At 34.4% G+C, this 20,582-nt stretch overlaps 1 protein-coding gene across 1 annotated transcript in view; it reads right to left on the bottom strand.

Moving 5' to 3' along the window:
- LOC116172216 (plexin domain-containing protein 2-like) overlaps nucleotides 1-20,582 on the bottom strand; it is a 33,657-nt gene that overhangs the window by 12,897 nt on the left and 178 nt on the right. The gene's annotated exons all lie outside the window — the stretch shown is intronic.

Genomic DNA, 20,582 nt, shown 5'->3' with positions numbered 1-20,582 from the left:
CCCGCACCATTGTTTCTGCTGCACAACACGTCTCAACAGTTGTAGTGTGCCGGCTTAATGTTTATACAGGGTGTTACATGACCGCATGTAAAAACAAGTGCACAACTCCTGTGCAGATAAAGCGCATTTTTTTTTAACCGAAAAATTACAAAGATGGGTGGCACGTCTTTGAATAGGTTTTCGGGTATGACCTATCCGATTTTGAAAATTTCAAAATTCCTATCACGCAAGGGCGCACCCCTACTTGGGAGTTGCGAAAAACTGATTTCGACGAAATTTAGTATCTGGGGGTTTTTGAACATGAAAATCACGTATTTGGAATTAGTTTTTGAAAATTCCAAAAAAAAAGTTCAACTGCAATTCTTGGCCGGACAACGAAAATGGAGAGAATTCAACGAAATTTGTTGTGTACATACTTGATGAGTTAAGGAACAAAATTGCCGAACAGTTTTTTAAATCAACGTTTCAAACAAAACATTTGAAGATTAGGGCTTCGGGTTACAAAGTGTCACCCGCTTACTAGTGAGTGATCTAATTTCGCATGTAGTTAATTGAAAATGTTGCAAATAACAAAAAAATAACGATTTAAGTGGATATTATGATTAAATGATCACAAAAAATTTGATACCTATGTTTACAAAAATGTGCTTTCATAATGCATATGCTGATTTACAACTTGTTTTTATTTGCGATATTTTCCACTAACTAGATGCGAAATCAGATGACTCACTAGTAGGCGGGGGCTACTTATTCTGACCCGAAGGATCAATCTTCAAATGAATATTATTTTTTTTCCAAACTGTAAACTGTAAGAGATAGGTAGGTAGTTTAAATTTGACAAAGTTGCGTATTTTGATGTTTAACACAATGCAGCTTCGAAAATGAAAAAATTCCGACTACTTTCGGAGATATCCGGAAAAAATCGAAATTTTGCAAATTCGTTTTTATTTTTTACTGAAGTTATTGAAAACATTTTTTTCAAAATAAATAACACATTATTATGGTCACTTTTTTCCCTCTACCAGATGCTATTTTTCATATAGTCAATAACAAAGCCGTAACAAAATAAAACAAACATTGCTTTTTTCGAATCTTTTCTTTGCTTTTTAACAAATTATTGAGCATTAAAATGCGAAACTTTGCCTTGGTTTAACCATCTCTCTATATCACTTATACTTACTAAGACAGAAATGCTAATGAATAGAATTTGCAACACCATGTATACAGTGGAGTAAGTAATCCGACCAAAAGCACTTTTGTATTTTATATCCCAATACTTGAATAGAAGCCTAACAGTTTTCTGTATTAATAGGTTTAAAAGTGTTCATTCTTTTATTTATACAGGTTTCCCTAGTTTGATTACTAATCGCCTCCTAACCAGATTTAGTTGGATTTCAACCCGGAAATCCAGCCGAATTAAAGAAGGGTTACTTGAACGTTCCCCTCGCGAAAAGTTATTATAATGGCTATATTCTACTATGAGTTAAATTTAGCGCAAAAATCAACGATAAAAACAAAAATAACTATTACAACATTATTTTACATTGTAAAACTATACTTTGCATAAGTTGTCTTGTCAATGATTCTAATCACGAGTAAATTTCTGAATGAAAATTATGTCTATTTATATCCAATTTTACGTTATGTTATGATATGCGGAGTTTGTCTAATTTTGTCTGTATTGACAAAAATATAATTTGTTCTCGTGCCAAGATGATGTAGGTAAACACGTGAAATATTCCAAATTGATGCTGAAATACTTTTAAGACATATTGACATTGAAAGGTCATTAATTCGAATGCAACTCTAATTCCAATTTTCTTCACCCACGAATAAAAAGTTTCACATTAAAAATAACAGTTTATTATTAGTAACTGTTTACTTTATTTTGGTTTGGTGATAGCGCAAATCACAGTCAACACTTCAACCTTCACACACACACTAAACAAGAAAACGCGACAGTGAAAGATAATAAGGTCGAAGAGAAGTCATCTTTTACCAAGCGTTTGAAAATGGTTGTGGATTTAGATAGTGTAGCTGTAGATGCAGAACGTAATGTTGTCAAAATGGGTGTTGACGATTCATCCCCTACATTTAGATAGGGGAAGAGAGCTAAACGTGCTCCTACAAAAGAAACAATTGGAAAAAAGTAAAGGTTTCTACCTCACTCGCGACTGGAAATTTTGCAGGTGGATCCTTTATCAAATTTGTAGATCGGAGTTCGTGAATTGGCAATGTAACCCAAAAAATAAAGAAGGCCCTTTTGACATCTCCGTTAATTATGAACTGAATTGCATGAAATTTTGTATGTAGGCATCTCGGATAAAAGTAAAACAAATGCCGAAACAAAAAATTTGTTATGCACATGCGCAATCCGATTTTTTCGTTTCTCAAGATATTGAAATGAAATTTTGAATGTAGGCACCTCGAATAAAAGTAAAACAAATGCCGAACCAAAAAATTTATCCGTTTTTTAAAATTTGTTAAGATATTTATATGAAATTTTGTATGCAGACATCTCGAATAAAAGTAGTTCTAGTGTTCGCATATTCAAATGATGCCTTTATCCTAGAACAAGTCTCCCCAGTGCGCGGGCTTCCGTTCAAAAACTCGACGCATCCATTAAACCTAATGTGACGTTCGGTTCTGAAGATGTCTGTAATGATCGGCTTCCTTTTGTATTAGCCACTACGGCTAACCGAATTTTCATATTTTCCGCGATTAAAACTATCCCTTTACAAAAAAAATTGCTGGCCTAATAGAAATAAGGGTTGAACAGTACCTGAAGCATTGTGGTCAAGGACTAAGAGAATTAAGGCTGAAATACAAGAACAACATACACAAAAGAAGTATGCCCATAGAACACATCTGAATACACTTAGAGTGTTTATGAAGCATGTTGATGAGGAATTTACATATACTATTTAATGCAGTATTTGTAATTATGATATGCATAACAGGTTTAATCTTTTGTTATGTAGAAAAACAATTTCCGCCCGTCCGTCTGTCTGTCTGTCCGAGGCCTTAACAATTTTCAAGATTTTTTTTATCCCTTATTTTAAGGCCTATTGATTTCTAAAAGACTAAAATAAAAGATTTATAAAATCCTATTTACTACAACATTTGTAGTATGTTGTAGTAGATGGTGTAGACATATAAATGTTTTGCTTTCAAAAATCGATAGGGTGGTTACAGGGGTGGTTATCAAAAAATGTTTCTTTGTGAAGTTTTTGATTCATCATTATTTTGTTATTTGAAAATTATAAAAAATAATTGATAGATAGTTTTTAAAGGTTTTGTTTTTTTTTCAATAGTCGCTAAAGAGTTATAGACGATTTTTGGAAAAACAAAAGGACGCCAATAACTTCGAACCTATATACCTTTGTACCTTTGTAAACAAGAAATAAATTATGAATTAAAATCATTTAAAAAATGAAAATTGGTTATATAAATTCGGTTGTGCAGAGTAGCCTGTTTCCGCCATACCCATAAATATAGTGTAGCAGTAAAGGGAATTACCTTGATTTTAATTAAATGTATTTAACCGGTCGAAGTTCAATGCGAGTATTGATTGAAACTTTTCCATTGTCTTCAATTTAGGTTCAGTCCCCCTATATTGATAAAATCGAATTATCTATTAGTCACAAATATTGATTTTGTGTAAATCGAGTAGAATAATTCATCGGAATACTGGGTAAATTAATTACATTATCTTATTTTCCAATTGCTTGAAATTACAAAGAGCTTCCCACCTACACTCGGTACCCGTATGCATCGCGACTCGCAATGCAGAATTTTAAACACTTTTAAGTGCGTATTTCGCCGGATGTCGGTTTTAGTTCCTTTTTAACATAACTCAAGATTTATTCGTGGACAAACACATTATGCTATTTTTAATCTTTTATTACCATTAACATTTGTTTTATGTAATGACTATTGTAGCCAATTATAATTAATCCCAACTTGTTGCTTTGTAATTTGCAAACTAAATATGCAGATGCAGCTATAGTTCCGCTTGCTTAAATTTTCGGCCGCTTTATTTCCTCCGGAAAACCTCTTCAGGCAAAATAATGCACGAATGCAATCGGTCCATTATGTTAACTATCCTCTGGAGAAGAATTCGTTGAACTGTCTTTGAACCTATTTAATGATTTCATTTAAATATGTATAACATAAAACAAACGATGAAAAAGTCTAATCCAAGATCATTCGGTTCCAGATTGTGTAATACAACGGTATCTTCACGTTTTAAACTTTAAAACAAACATTAATGCTATTTAACAAAAGTCAAACTAATTAACAAACGGCGTGCGAATAATTTATTTTTATCGCGTTGTAACTACACTCCTTCTCCTAGGTCACGGACCAGCTTTCAAAGTTTCTGAAATGTATCATTACACTGCCTCCTTCTTAAAGATGTTGCTTCTCGCTGGCGACATCTTACTGCTATTGTTCCGGATTTATTACGGTTCATTAATTTTTGCATTTCCGATTTTGATTGTGAAGTAGAAATCGCCAAATTTTTTTCATTTGTTTTCCGGTTGGGGATGCATAAATTCCACAAATAAGTGAAATTCATGTAACATCACCCACATCAGCAGTTTACAAATTAATTTCTACACGTTGGCACCAATGCCTTTAGCGGTGCGGTGCCAAGTAAAGTTTAAATTGGGGGGGGGGGGTGAACACACGTTCTACCCTTCATGGTATTCTAATGGGAGGTCTATATCTATTGGTGATGTCAAAACTTTATGCGCGAATATCTCGAAAACGCTTTGTCGGAGATAAGTACCCACCAAGGTAAAATAAATTGTCTGGACGAGGCATATCTATCTAACAAGAAAGAAAACATTGAATCGATAATTATAGTATGCTATACCTTATAACGCAACAATTTACTAAGGTATTTCAGTTTTAAAAAATGCGCTTTATCTGCACAATTTATACTTGTTAGGCTTGTACCCCACATAGTCTCAAATTTTATAATGCCTTTGCGTTCAAGCTTTACACCAAACACTTCTCAACATTTCGCCCGCCATAAAAATTACAAAAATGTTGCGCCACTTATCCAGGACAGTTAAAAATTATGTTTGCATAAAAATGAAACTACTTACTCCTGAAAAATTGCTAACAATTTAAATCGACATAAAATTAATCCACTTTCATTGCCATTACATCAAGTTGTCCTAGATTTCATAATTGCAAAGTTAAGGTGGAAATTTGCGATCGAGTGATTGACCTAAACATTGAGACCGGACCTTTGATAATGGCAGGTTAAGGTTGATATTACACACTCAGAAATACTACTCGAGGCCAAATCAAATAATTACATTCCTGCATGTCCATGTTGTGCATGATACATCTCGAGTCAAAAGAGGCAAAAATGTCACCATTTACTTATGTACCTATAATATCACTGTATATTGGAATTTCACTGGTTGACATCTTTTTGACAGTCCTCGATAATGATCGCAAACGAAATGAGAAATTCGTCGCTCTTCAGAGTTAAAAATAATATACAACAAAATAGTCGGATTTATTTATTTATTACATTAAACCTCGCATTAAACATAGGTACCAGGAGAAAATACAACAAGGTTATCTCAATATTATTGACCACAAACTTACCGGAAAGCGACAAAAGATAAAGGTTTCTATTTTAGCGCGTAACATTTCAATTTGCGGTTGTAAGGAAATGGTAAACAATTTTTTGAAGGAAAATTCTAAGAGCCCCGATGAGAATGATCAAATCAAAAATAGTAACTGTATACCTTGTTTTCCAAGAAGAGAACGAGTGAAAATCACAGTTGATGCCAATCGGAGTTTAGTTTTGAAATGGCACATCGTGATTTTCAGAAGAAAACATCGGTATGAATATACGGGCTGAAACATTTTGTCTGGAACAGTGAATATGTTAAACATTTTTTACAGGAGATTTTTATGGTATCAAGAATTCTGCCACCAGTGTACGTACTTTAAATTTGTGGTCAGTGGCGTACTTCTGTATAGTCAAAGGGGGAATATTTTTAATTAAATAAACCACGATTATATATATTAAAATATCGAAAGCGTGTCAATAATAGCGAACAGGTTCGCTGATGATGACACCCTCGCTATTGAAACGCGTTCGATATTTTAATATACAGGGTGAGTTTTTTTTTCATTTTTTCATTAATTCTATATATATATTTTTTTTTAATGGCATGGAAGGTTATCCATTTGCCACAAAATTATATAAGTTTATATAATTATTATTATATAATTATATATATTGTATTATTTATATAAGTTTAAGTTGATTATATAAGCTGGTCAACTTTGTACAAGAAGTTGCATAGTAACTCAATATTATTTTTTGGTTAAGGGAAAGTAAGTGAGCAACATTAACCGGTAATTGAACGTTATTAAGCAATAATCCATTGTAAAGTAGTTCAATTTCATCATTATTTTTTGAGCACTTTAAAGAAGATATGATTCATGTCGCATATAGAAGCATTATCGCATGAACACACAGCAGATGGAATAATGTGCAGCTTCGCGAGGTGAGCTGGGAATCTACCGTGGTTACATTTTAAGCGTGATATAGTAGCAGCTGACTTTTTGGAGAAGTTGAAGGTGAATATATGTGGGATGTCTTTTGGTAAAGAAGGATGAAGGAGGAAGTATTGGTTATAAGAACTATGGGAATTTTCCACCCATTTCTGTTGCCACTTGTCCTGACTCCTGAATGCTTGCCTGACGCCACCTAATTAAATCAGATGCTGTTGAAATGTTTTCAGTTTTTCCAGTTCTAATGGAATCTTTTGCAAGACGGTCGACCATCTCATTGCCCCGTATACCTGTATGACTTTTGGTCCAAATAAATGTGATATCTTTACTTGCTACTTTGTTTTTTATATCACATAATAGACTACATCTTTTTGGATTTTCATATATAATACCATAAGTAGTCGAAGTATTGTCGAATATTTTTGAGGTGCTGTCACGAATGCTAGTTACGCTGATTAATACCACGAGCGCTTGCGCGAGTGGTATTAAAAAGCGTAACTAGCATGAGTGGAGCAGCAGCTCAAAAATAATCTACAAATACTTCGACTACGAATGGTATTCGGAGGACTATTCAACGAATCAAAAGAAAAATTAAGCATAATTACCCACGCGAATGTATTTCCATGACAACAACAAACGTCAAAATAAATTATGGAAGTTGCTTTCATTTTGCTATTGATTCTATTCGAACTTTTGTGCTCCAAGCTAATTCGTTATGAGTGATTAAATTAAAAGATGTGGTGATAAGTCGGTTGTCGAAATTGATTAACAAACTAAGAAGAATGTTCCGGTTAATACGACAAAATTTCGCGTCATTTCACTGGTGGAAGTTTGACAAATGTCATTGAATAATCGCATTGAATTGTCGCTGAAATACCACACGTGAAATTATCACTTATAATTGCACAAGAGGTTTGTATTTTACCGAATAAATTTGGGTTGTTAAGGTAATGAAAATCTGTTGCCTAGCAATTAGACGAGAAAAACTGTGAACTAATAAAAATGCGACACCGAAGGTGGAGCATTTTTAGGTTGACAGTTTTTCGAGTTCAATTGCTAAAAGGAAACAGATTTGAATTGCAACAACCCAAATTTACTCGGTTTAAATATAAACCTCGAGTGTAATTCGGCAGGACAATTTATTCACCAAACTATCAATTATTGACAGACGTCAAACTAGTCATATGGGTAAGGATAATGCGATTATTGGTTCGAAAATGAATGTGAAAAAACGCAGCAATTTGAAAGTGACGCGGCTTATGATTTTTTATACATTTGAATTGTCAAATACCACACGTGCAATTATCACTATAATTCGTTCCCATTGGCGCAGCAATTTGAAATCGAGACATTTCACTGGTTGAAATCTGACAAATGTTAGATGAATTGAATAGTCCGTAATATTTTTTAAACCCTCTAAAACTGATTTTGAGTCTGATACAATCACTGCTTCTTGTATATTATTATCCTCCAACCTCGCCTCCAACCAATGTAGCGCTCTATCAATTGCCACAGCTTCTGCAGTAAATATAGAACAGACTGAAGGAAGTTTAATCTTCAAGGACTGATTAGTGTGAGGCAAATATACTGCACATCCAGTGCTGCCATCTTCCTGTTTTGACCCATCCGTATATAATATTGTTTTCTCCAAGTAGTCACTCAATATGGATTTTAATATAATGTTGTTTAGTATAGAGCAATCCGAGTATTGGGGAGTAATGATTTTGGTAATTGATATCAAGGATCTATAATCCATGTTGTAAGCAGGCATTTTTTTGCTACTTAGGTAGATATTGGGAGTACTGTTGGTTGCCAGGAAAGCATCTACTAATGGGGGGGAGGTTTTTATTCTCCAATACTTGTTTGTTAAAGTTTCGATTAATAACCCATATAGTTGCTGGATTAATTTAGATTCGTAAGACCTTAATTTAATTACAAATTTGGCAGATAACGAATCTCTTCGACTTTGCAAAGGAATTTCCTTAGTTTCAGCAAGCAAAACAGATGTTGGAGTGGATTTCATAGATCCAAGGCAAATCCTTAGGCATTTGTACTGTATGCGGTCGACACCTAGTAAATGACATTTGCTTGCAGCCCCGTAAAGCACGCAACCGTAATCCAATATAGATCGTACGTAGCTCCTGTAAAACATCAAGGCGACTTTGGGGTCTGCACCCCATCTTCTATTTGTAATACATTTGAGAAGATTGATACCTCTTTCACATTTGCTTTTTACATACTGGACATGTTTTGACCACAGAAGTTTGCTCTCGAGGATAATGCCAAGATATTTGTAATCTTTGACTACAGGAATTACATATCCTGATAGAATTATATTATTAGGCGTACGCCTAGTAAATATCATAATGGCCGATTTTTCAGGGGAGATGGTCAGTCCATGATTTATAGTCCATGTATCGACAAGTCGCATGATGTGATGTAGGGCCTCCACACAATCATCATAAGTATTTTTTTGTATGTATATACAACTGTCGTCCGCATACTGCACACATTTTATAGAGTCGCTGAACAGATAATGTAAGTTTGCTGATGAAAATAAGTTGAATAGAATGGGGCTTAGAACCGATCCTTGTGGTAGGCCTATATGGGATATTCTTGGTCCGTGTATTTGGTTTAAATGATCTCTAATATAAATAGTTCGATTAGAGAAAATGTTAGTAATGGTAGAAGATACTTTCCTTGAAATACCAATTTCACATAGCTTTGATTGTAATAATGAAAGATCTACAGAATCATAAGCCCCTTTCAAGTCCAAGAACAGACATGCTAGATATCCATTCTTGGAGAAGTTAGATTGTATGTCCGTTACAATTTGAGACACTGCATCGATAGTACCAAGACCAGAGCGGAATCCATATTGAGTGCTTGGAAGAAAATTGTTATATTCAATGAGCCAGTCGAGACGTTTTTTAATCAATCTTTTAAAAGTTTTAGTGATGCATGACATCAGTGATATGGGTCTATAGGAGGATGCCAACTGAGCCTCTTTGTTGGGTTTTAGTATGAGGCAAATCACAATTTCTTTTAATTGTTCTATATAGTACCCATTACAAAACCAGTCATTGAAAATTCTTAATAGAATATTTTTGGCGACATCCGGGAGGTGACCAATTAATGAATATGTAATTTGATCCCTACCAGGTGCAGTTGACTTAGACGATTTAATTGCAACGTCCAGTTCACGAATGTCGAAAGGCTCCTCAAACCATTTGTGTTTGATTGGAGCGTCATTGGGAATCGGAGGGTTTATATTATTAACTGCATATGGTGGGGCGAATTGGTCGAGTAACTGGTCAACTAAATCAGGTGTTAGAGGGTTTTTTTTTACATTATTATTTTTACTAGATAGCTTATTAACTTGTTTCCATATTTTACTAATGGGGGTATTTTTATTAAGAGTGTTGATGTACCTTATCCAGGAACTTTTTTGTTTTAGTTTAAACAGTAACTTGCTTTTTGCTTGTATATTTTTAAACTTAAAGGCCGTATGACACTGTACTAAATTTAGTACCAGATTTATAAACATAATTTGAATCAAAATTTGATACAAAATTTTGAATAAAAAAATTTACTTCTGTCTGACACTATTACTAAATTTTGGCAAGGAAAATTGTATTTGCGCCTGTGCTGTTTGGATTAGTATGTAGAGAATTGTGCTTATTTTCCAGCACTATATTCTGTGGTTCTAGCTTCACTTCTTTTAGCACGGCTTCTATTTTATGCAAAGCATCTACACGTGCATGTTTATTTCTGTATAATGCGGATTTTGTTGCGTATAGGCAAGGGCGTTTTTGATATTCTTGAATTAAGAGTTGGCATTGTTCCTTAGACCACGACATTGATGCTCAAAAATACTTAACTTGTTTGATTATAAGGTGGCACAAACGCACGTGTATGTTACATGTTTGGTTATGTCATTACAAATAAACAGATATGATGCGTGGCAACTTTCTGCGCAGTTTTTGTATATAATTTATGCAGTTTTTAGAACACGTTCTAAATAATTTTTGCCCTCAAATTTTGTTGCAAGTTTTCTTACAAAATGCGTTTGACACTACACAAAATTTTGGACAAATTTTTGTCATAAAAATTTCGTACTAAATTTAGTGTAGTGTCATGCGGCCTTAAGGTAATTTTCTAGATTTGATAAGTTTTTGTATTGTAGGTAAGTCTGTTTCCTTAATTTCACAATGTCGCTACATTCTTCGTCCCACCATATAGGTAGAGAAGTTTTTGTTCGAGGGGATTTCCTAACCTTCATGGACCTAGAAGCTGCATCATTTATTGTGGAAATTAAAATATTAAATAGTTCGTTACATGACATGTTGCCAAGGGGAATTAGATCTACACAAGTGCTAATGTGAGATTTAAATAGGTCCCAGTTTGCATCTGATTCATTCCATTTCGTTGCAGGAAGAATTATGGATGGTGAATAATCCATGTTTATAGAAATGAGAATTGGGATGTGGTCTGAATTGAGGGGGTGTGAAAGTGGGTTCCATTCTGTGTATCCCACAAGGTTTGGAGATACAAGTGACATGTCAATCATTGAAGGACGCTGATTAGGTCTGGACACTTTGGTTGGTCTCCCATCATTTAACAAGATTAGGTTAAGATTGTCTAGTGCATCGGCCAGGACATTTCCCTGAGGGCTATCCTGAAGGGAACCCCATCGACTATGATGTCCATTAAGGTCACCGCCTACCAAAACTCTGCCGGTAAATTGCGACATTAAATTTTCCCAATCTCTTGTTACTACATTTATTTTTGGGGGTTTGTAAATGCAAAGGATTGACAATTTTAGTTGTTCAAGATATATAGCACATGCTTCTATGCCTTGATTAAAGTTCTTGTTGATTTTAATTTCAGTGAATGATAGATTTTCAGCCACCAGGATGGCTACACCTCCGTATCCGTCTCGTCGATCTACGCGGATATGATAAAATCCTTTTATTTCGAAGTGTTTATTTTTCGACAGCCAAGTTTCGTTAAGTAGAATGACGTTAATGTTGTTAGTTTCAAGAAAATTAATTAAATCCGGTTTATGTTTTGTAATGAATTGGCAATTCCATTGTAAAATGTGAAGAGAGTGCTTAATCGTCATCGTCTTCTGAATCTGACAAATTGGTAAGGGCTATTGTTATTTCTTCAATAGTTTGTTTTTTAAATTCCGGAGAAATAAGATTGGGGTCTATTTTGCTGATAATATTACTTAATATTACTGAGAACTTACTAGAAATTTTAGCTTCAAGTTTTTCCTTATACGCCAGGAATTCAGCACGGTAGGGATTGGGGATGATGGGTTGGGAGGGAAAGGGATTGAAACTTGAGAATTGTGTGAGCGAAGGGGAAGATTTAGCAGAATTTTGCGAAAAAGAGGGGGCTTTTTTAACAGAAGTAGGAGAGATTGCTTTCCGTTTGTTGCTTTTATTAGGTATACTACGAACTGGTATAGGATTACCAAATGCGGTGGAGTAACTTGAGGGAGATTGTAAATGAGGGAAATAATCCAAGTTGTTTAGTACATCGAATCTATTGTTAACTGATACTTTAGCATACGATGGATTATTAGCCAGTGTTTCTGCTTCTTTGAATGTTGTGTTCTTTTTGGACATAATTTTTTTGATGTTATATTGGTGTTTATACGCGGGACAATCTTTTGACAGCGATGAGTGATTGTGTTCTTTACAATGAATACAGTACTCAGAATTTTTACATTTTTCGACATCTTCGCTCTCATGTGATTGGCTGCATGTTTTACACAACTGAGATGTAGATTTACATTGTTTGGCAGTATGTCCATATCGGAAGCATCCGAAACATTGAACAACAGGATAAATATACAGGTCAACTGCAAATCTGACTAAGTCCAAGGTTACCGTTTGTGGGATATTGTTGCCTTCAAAGGTGACTACGATCATTTGCCTGGGGATTAATACTATATCCTTATCGGTAGAAGTTATTTTTCGATTCAATCTCTTAACAGTGATTACTTTTTGATTACAATTTATATTTTCTAAGATATAATTTTCTTCCAAAAAGGTGTCAACGCCTCTGATGACGCCTTTTTTGTGATTGAAGAAGGAAGGAATGTAGGCTACTAATTTGTTTGAGATCATGGTTTCGTGATTAATTAGAGAATTTGCACAGTTAAATGTTTTGAAAATAATCTTGACTTTAATACGACCTACCGGTTTTATGTCTAAAATATCGTTTTTAAATATGGAATTATTAAATAAGTAATGACCTACACGGACAGGTGATAAGCGAGTAATATTTTTATCCGTTGGTTCAACAAAAACGTAGAATGGTCCCTTATCGGCAACTTTATATTTGATACTTAAATCATAGTGAAATTTCTGTTCCACCTCCATTACGATATTTGGTTTATCGGGAGGTAGCTTGATGCCGCCTCCCCCGGAATTGTCACCCATTTATAGAGAAGCACTTACTTATGTTTAGCTCTGTTGGGAATTTACTTAAACCTAAATAATACGAACCAAATTGAAGGTAAATGATAATTATCTGCGTACACTCTATCACAGTACAACAACGAACCGCACTTGTTGGAGGAACGTTATGAATTGCGATTAATTCTATAAGTGTATAGGATAAAAAAATATTATGGATCGATATTCTATCTATATATTTGTCTAAAATCTCGTCTAAAATTGTTCTAAAAATCGAATAAAATACAGGGTGTCCCATTTAGAATTTTCAAGGTGGACTTATTTTTTGCAAAATCTGATAGAAAGTGAGTAAGAGGGAGGGTCAAATGTGAATAACCCGATACTAGGTTTTTATAGATGCAATAGTTTTGACTGTTTTCTCAGAGAAGTAAAGGTATACGTCGATACTATGGGCAACTTCTCTCCAAAGCACATATAATCGGCAAGAATAAAATTTGCCGCAACTTTTTAACGAAACGACCGGACTTACAACCCTTTGCGTTGGCAAACTAAAGCCGAGCCAGAAACTCCCCGAATTATATTCCTGGAGTTGAGACAATTCCTTACTTGGAGTAATTGAAAAATTATTACGAAAGTAGTTACATATATAAATCTAGAACGGTGTTAATTTATTCCGTCATGTTTGTGTTTTTTATTATACATATTTTACATAATCAAATACGATTTTTATATCTTAGTAACATATCATAGCACATTTTATATCTGTGATACGCAGGCATAAAGTGGTAAGTATCACCATAGTAACTTATTTATACTTAATGACAAAACAAATAAATATTTGCAGGTCATTGAAAATTAGAAACGTTAATTATTAAATGTCAATACCTACTAACTCGGTCCTCGAGCTTTTTAACTCGTCGCCCTCGAGAATATAAACATCACTTTCATGCCAAATAACTATTACGTCTCACATGATTGACAAGGAAAAAGAAATGGACCAACCCAGTTCACAGAAAAAAAACATGTATGTATCAAAACAAAGGGGGGGGGGGGGGCACGTTTTAATGTACACATTCAAATTAAAGTTCTCATCGAAGGGAATTTTACAAAGTATAACCGAGAGTATAACTGCCCTCCGCGACTCCTTTTCGAGATCAGTGGCGATTGAGGAGGGAGGCTGCTATTATAATTAAAAAGTATCAACGAAAGGAACTGTTTTCTACCAACTACTGCCCTTCTTCCTAACCCCTTATCAAAATGAATGCCCTTTTTCGCGCTTCATTCATTTGTGAATTTGCCTCGAATTGCTTTTCATGACAACAAATTTAATCCGAGCAATAGATGATAATCAAAACGCTAATTTAAATGACGCAAATCGAGTTACGCGAATAAATACAAGAATGGCTTAGCCACGTACACAAATTGGTCCGAATTCCACAATTTTCATTAAAACGTGTACCAGAATTAATTACTTCATCAAAAAACTAAATTTCAAAGGAATAATTAACTTAATTCAAATAAATGTGCGAAACCAAAATAATCGACCATTCAGAGCGCAAATCCCCGAAATGATTTCGTCAAACTGCGAAATTGATCAACCAATTACTTAACGCGCGAAATAAATTAATTGATCAAATTAAAGTTCAAATTCTACGAAATTTCTCAAAATTCCCAGAAATAATGAAAATCAATCAATTGAATCAATTTCAATGACCTTCAAAACAAGACCATTCTGAACCTATAGGGTATTCCGGGGTAGTCACTATTTAAAATTAACATTAACATTTAACCCTTCTAGGTGGGTTCAAATTAAAATATAAAACATATTTGGACAATATCTTTAAGGGCTTCTTTTTTGCTATTTACATGACAAATGATTAATTCTTTTTCGCCCTTAAGGGAACGGCAATGTGTTGAACATAATACAAGAAAAATGCGATTATCTTATTTTGCAGTATTAAAGGCTGGACAGTCGACTCCATCACGGACTACTTTGATAGCGTATTTCCAAAAGTGAACCAGAAGGAGTGAAACTGTATTTCTTGAAGGAAGACCGCTTGGCGTTTATTTCTAAGAGATTTCAAAAGAGTGGGCCGTGACTCGTTAAGACGTTTAAGAGTCTTAAAGAGTTAAAGGAGGAACCTTTCAGAAAATTTCGATTTGAGTATTTGCAAATAAGGTTTTTCGCTGGTGCATTTTAAGATTTACAACTCAAAAGTCCCTGCAAGTACATCCAAACACTATACATATAGCGAAACTAGGATCTGCGTACTGAGCTCAACAGATAGACCTTCTGAGGTTGATGGACGGACATATAACCACTTGAGCAAGTTGTGCTAAAATCATCATCTGCTTGGGTACCTACATTTTTAATTAGTTGCTAAAAACAAAAATTTAAATTTAAATTAAAAAAAAAGAAAATGCAAGCTATAACAGATTTTTAACAAAAAAGAGCTTTTTTTGTAACAAAAAAAAATGGACAAAAATAAACATTTATTTTAAGTACATTAAGCGAGATTAAGTATGTATTTTAATTGCCATATCTGTATAAAAACACCAATTCCAATGTATTACAAGATATTTCGACAAGGTTGTTACCTCGGTTGTTACATAGATTTTTATCGAGCCGAGCTGGAAGCACACTACTTGTCGTTGTAAAACAAAAACACCAATAAACCACATCATTAAAACATGCATTAAAAAATTCTATTTTTGAAAAAACAGTGATTGGTGATGTTTAAATGTAAGAAATATAACCACCCTCCGATTACACTTTTCCTTTTCGAACCGTTGGGATGTAAAAATTCAGAAGCGTATGTACATACGAGGTCTTACATGCATGCTGACGCTACTGCTTTGCGTGGATTTACGATCCTATATTAAATCAGCAAGTCTTCAGTGCCAAGATCTCAACCCTCAAACGAACAGGTGAATCCGAGGGTGAATCCATCCAATAAAAACATGATTTACTGGAATTGGAAACGTTTCTCACTCGACTATCTATGGTTATGATGTGCTCTTGGTAAAGGTTTAATCTAACATTTTAATTCTGTTCATTCGAGTCAATCGCATACAGCTCATAAAAATATTCAACCAGAAACAAATTTGAAAATCTCTTTGTAAAAAACTGGTTCGGTTGGTTTAAATATAGCAAGGTTATGTTTTGAATCGGTCCATTTAACAATTGCGCTCGTGGTATTGAATAACAATTAAATTACGCTCTTTGGAGGACTATATAGCCAATATCTATAATTATTAACGTCATCCTTAATTTGTAGGAATTATATTATGTCATGGGCATTAAAAATAATTTTCTCAAGCTGCGTTTGTTTTTCAGCGCACGCTTCGCTTCCCATTGGTTCGTAACTCGTTACAGAGTATTTTTTCTTTTAGATAAATCAATACCTCGCATTTTTCTGCAAGGATCTAATTTGCATGTTGCGTGTTTACCGAATTTAATAATATAGCGGATTGTACCTGCATGTGACTTTGTATTGGAGTTTAATTTTTGCCGTAGTCTAGAATTTTGATTGCAACATGCATTACATTCCAATTCAGTTACCACTTGCACTTGTATTAGTTTTAAATAGCAACTGTACTACTGTACATGAGGACTTGGAAGAGTAGGTACTTTAAATCAAATAAATATATCTCTTGTGCAGATAAAGCGCATTTTTTAAACCGAAATAAGTATCTTAGTAAATAGTTCGAGGTTAAGTTATAAGGTAGTAGCATGCTAGATTTACCGATGTTTTCTTTCTTGTTAGATAGATACGAGGATGGATATGTCTTGTCCAGACAATTCATTTTGCATTTGTGAGTACTTTCCTCCGAAAAAGCGTTTTTGAGATATTCGCTCGTTTTGACATCACCAATAGATATATTTCTTCCAGATCTCCCAATCGCTCTTTGTGAGTACCATCCTCCGACAATCTGTTCTTGAGATATAAGGAATTATTTATATCCGATCACGATAAGGAGTCAGAGAGGCTATGGTTGCTAGAAATTAATTCCTTTCGTGGAGACCTTTCAGTAGAGTACTATGAAGGATAAAACCAGTTTCAGCCCCCCCCCCCCAAAATCAAATTCCCTCTTTTGCCAGGAGTCAGAAAGTAGCGCGGTTGAAAACAGTTACTTTTGTTGGAATAAGAACCATCAAAGATAGAATTGATTTCTACTCCCCCCCCCCCCCCGTGTTGTACACGGTGAGACCTTTCATTAGGACACATAATGTTCGAAATGACGACCCTCCCGAGGACCTTCCTTTTGTTGTGTTGTACTTTCGGATATAGCGAGGGGGGGGGGCATTAAAAAATAAATGACATTTGGCGAAGATCAATGAGACATTTTCTTTTTTCGATAAAGTAATTTCCTATCTAAAAAATGCTATGAAAATAGTAAGCTCTTAGTCGAGAGGTGGAACACTACTTAAATAACAATAGGTGGTGTATTAAATATATTTAATAAATACAAAAAATGTTTATTACAAAAGTACTTGTTGAATAATCTGGCGGTTTCAAATTAAGTATATGGTGTCAGCTAAAAAAGTTACGGAACCTAACCTCATTTTTTAAATAGAACACCCTGTAGGTAAATTTAAAATTAAAAAGGTAAGTACTTGGCATATTAAATTCTTTTTATTTCAGAAATTAAACTTTCAAATGATTCAAATGATTAAAAAAATACCTCGAAAAATACCAAAAATTAAAAAAATGTTTTTAACCAATGTTGAATTTTATAAAAATTCTCTAGTGTTATATTTTTAGAATAAAATATACAGGGTGTTTCCCTAAAAAATGAGGTTAGGTCTCGGGTTAGGTTCGATAACATCCTAATATGTTACTTCTTTGATGGCACTAACAATTACGGAGAAACCCTATAAAAGTGTCGAAAATGGACACAAGGCACCACCAATAGCCAATTCCACGAGCAATTGCGATATTATTTTATTCGCGAATTAATTCAAATTTCAATTTTTTTAAGTCTAAGAATTAATTCACTTTTCCAATGGGAACAAATTGCATTATCTACTCCAAATTCAAATATCAGATGGAGTTATGCTCGGGATTATGGCAACCGAAAGTGAGTACATATATCGAAAAACTGATTTTCCAAATTTCAGACCCCCATGACCTTTTTTCGCAAAAATAAAAAGAGAAAACGAAAAAAATCAGTTTTTCAGGTTTTTCTCTGAAAATTTGAGGTTATGTGAAACATGTAGGTAAATATAAAAGTTTTTATTCCTTACAACTTTTACTTTGAACACGAGTTTGAACATTTTCGCTTACAATTAATAGTTTTGCTGGAGGTTTTGCCACAAATTGCAAAATATCACTTCCACCCCTTTTAACTCCCAGGATTTCGCCCCCGGAAAAATTCATCTGTTTTAATTATTTTTCGCCGAATAAACCGAAAGATAAGGAATTAATTCACGAAAGTCCGAATTAATTCAAAACGTCCAACTTTCTTGATTTTTTAATAAAATTCACGACTTATTCCTACCCTGATACTTCCCTATATATTTTCATTTCCTATACAGGAACATGTTGAGTTTCTACAGGGCGAGTCGCCTTTGAAAGTTCAAGTTAAGTACGATTTCCCATGTAAAGAAACCGCAACTCATTTTTAATCGCATAGTGTTAGTTGAGGTTTTAGTGTTTTTTAGCGCATTTTTGAAAAAAATACGCTATTATATTCGTCATTGCTGGCAGGCCGGCTGTCCGCGTTAGATCTCCACAACTACAATAGCTAGAGACTTCAAATTTTCACTAAAAGCTTTCTGCTATAGTGTAGATGTGCAGGCACTACTCTATTTTGAGTTAGATTACTTGTGAAATCGATAATTGAAGAAAATAATTTCGATATGGGTTTCGGAGGTGCTATAATTTTACCGTTAGATAGCGCTACCAGTATAAAAACTTATTATTTACTTTGTGATTTGTTTTACAAAATGAAGACGTACCGTCAATTGAAATTAAATAAAATTAATTATTTAACGCAGCCAAAATTACTCGTGAGATCGATAATTTTAAACTTCGCTAATAAAATACTGACCTGCATTACCAAAAATGCGCTTTAATCATGCATATGCTGATTTACAACTTGTTTTCTTAGTAGGGGTCAAATTTAAAGCCATAAATCATTATAAAACTTCTGTTGAGGGTCCAGAACAAGAGAGCCAATAAATATATAAATATGTACTCATTAAACAAAATAATTAGTTCCATTATTCTATACTTTATTACGTCGGAATCGTGAATGTTGTGCCGGTTATTCAAATTTTTATATACGAGGGCGTTTTCAGAAAGCTATGTACAATCCCGATAGCTTTTGCGCGACTCGGGACAACCAGTCAAGATTTGCCAAGGTCGAGCGACAATGATTTTCATTTCAATCCATTATCATCGACATTTTGAATCGGAAGCGGTGAGGTAAGCAAATAGAATCCGTAAAGGGGGATTTCCCTGGGAAGTCTGTACTCAACAAGCACATACCTATGCAAAGTTTTTGGCTGAGGCACCCCTCTTGCAGAAGTTACAAATCACGTAATTTCTACCGGTGCCAGTTCATCCGCACATTTTTGTTTCCGGTTCTGAATCAGATAACCGATCCACCTCGCGGACGGACGGAGTTATTGTCGTTATTGACAGAGTCATTGACTATGACACCGATGTAAAGTTCCAGGTAAATTCTTAATGATCTGTTTGTGTCAACGCCAACGCTAAAAAGTGCCCGGCTATTAATCATAACATCAACAACGCAAGGGAACAATTAATCATAACGGATTAAATAACAGTAAACTATTTTCGGGCGAGGGATTTTTCGAAATTAACTGGGTTTTTAATTATCAATCACGCGGCGTACAGTCGTGAGACTTTCCAACTTCCGGGCATTTTTTTTTTTTTGCTAATGATAGGTTGAGTGGAGTTTTGCAATCACCGCACAATGAACCAAAAAATTCGGTACTTTTACCAGTTATTTAAAAACACGTGTTGCTTTGTTTTTTTTTGGCTGATTGACAAACCGAAAAACTTCTCGTTTCTGGTGCCTCAAGGCGTACATTACCTTACGAAAATACAGAGTTTGATTTATGTGTAGTGAAAAATTGTGGCGTAATTGCTTAAATGTGAGAACAACAATACAGAATAAACAGATCTATGAGATCATGTCACGGTATATAAACAATGAACTTGGGGAAAGTTAATTGAAGAATAACACTTTCCTAAATTATCACACACCAGTGATTTATTACGTTTTTTTCTTGTTTCGTCGTTCAATGTTATTAGAAGAACGCAAATTTAATGAGGAACGTTACCACCGCAAAATTCCAGGTGCTGGTGCAATTTCACGGACATTGCGAAATCGGGAAACAAATTAATTGGCTGAACGTTTTACCTTTGAATTCTTCCGGTTTCGGCTCACGCCGAAAACTTCTAAACATACGTTTTTGCGTTCACCGATTTGTAACCCGTTAAAGTTAATTTCCGCCTTTTCCGCGATATAGATTTTACCTTTACGTAAAAAATTTGACGTTCTCTATACCTCACACTCCGTAAATAATTGAAGCAATGCGAGAAAAACAATGGGAAATACGCCACGTAT

Source organism: Photinus pyralis, unplaced genomic scaffold, assembly GCF_008802855.1.
Source record: "Photinus pyralis isolate 1611_PpyrPB1 unplaced genomic scaffold, Ppyr1.3 Ppyr1.4_LG5, whole genome shotgun sequence".
In the NCBI taxonomy this organism is placed as follows: Eukaryota; Metazoa; Arthropoda; class Insecta; order Coleoptera; family Lampyridae; genus Photinus; species Photinus pyralis.
This window is presented reverse-complemented; position numbering and strand designations above follow the sequence as displayed.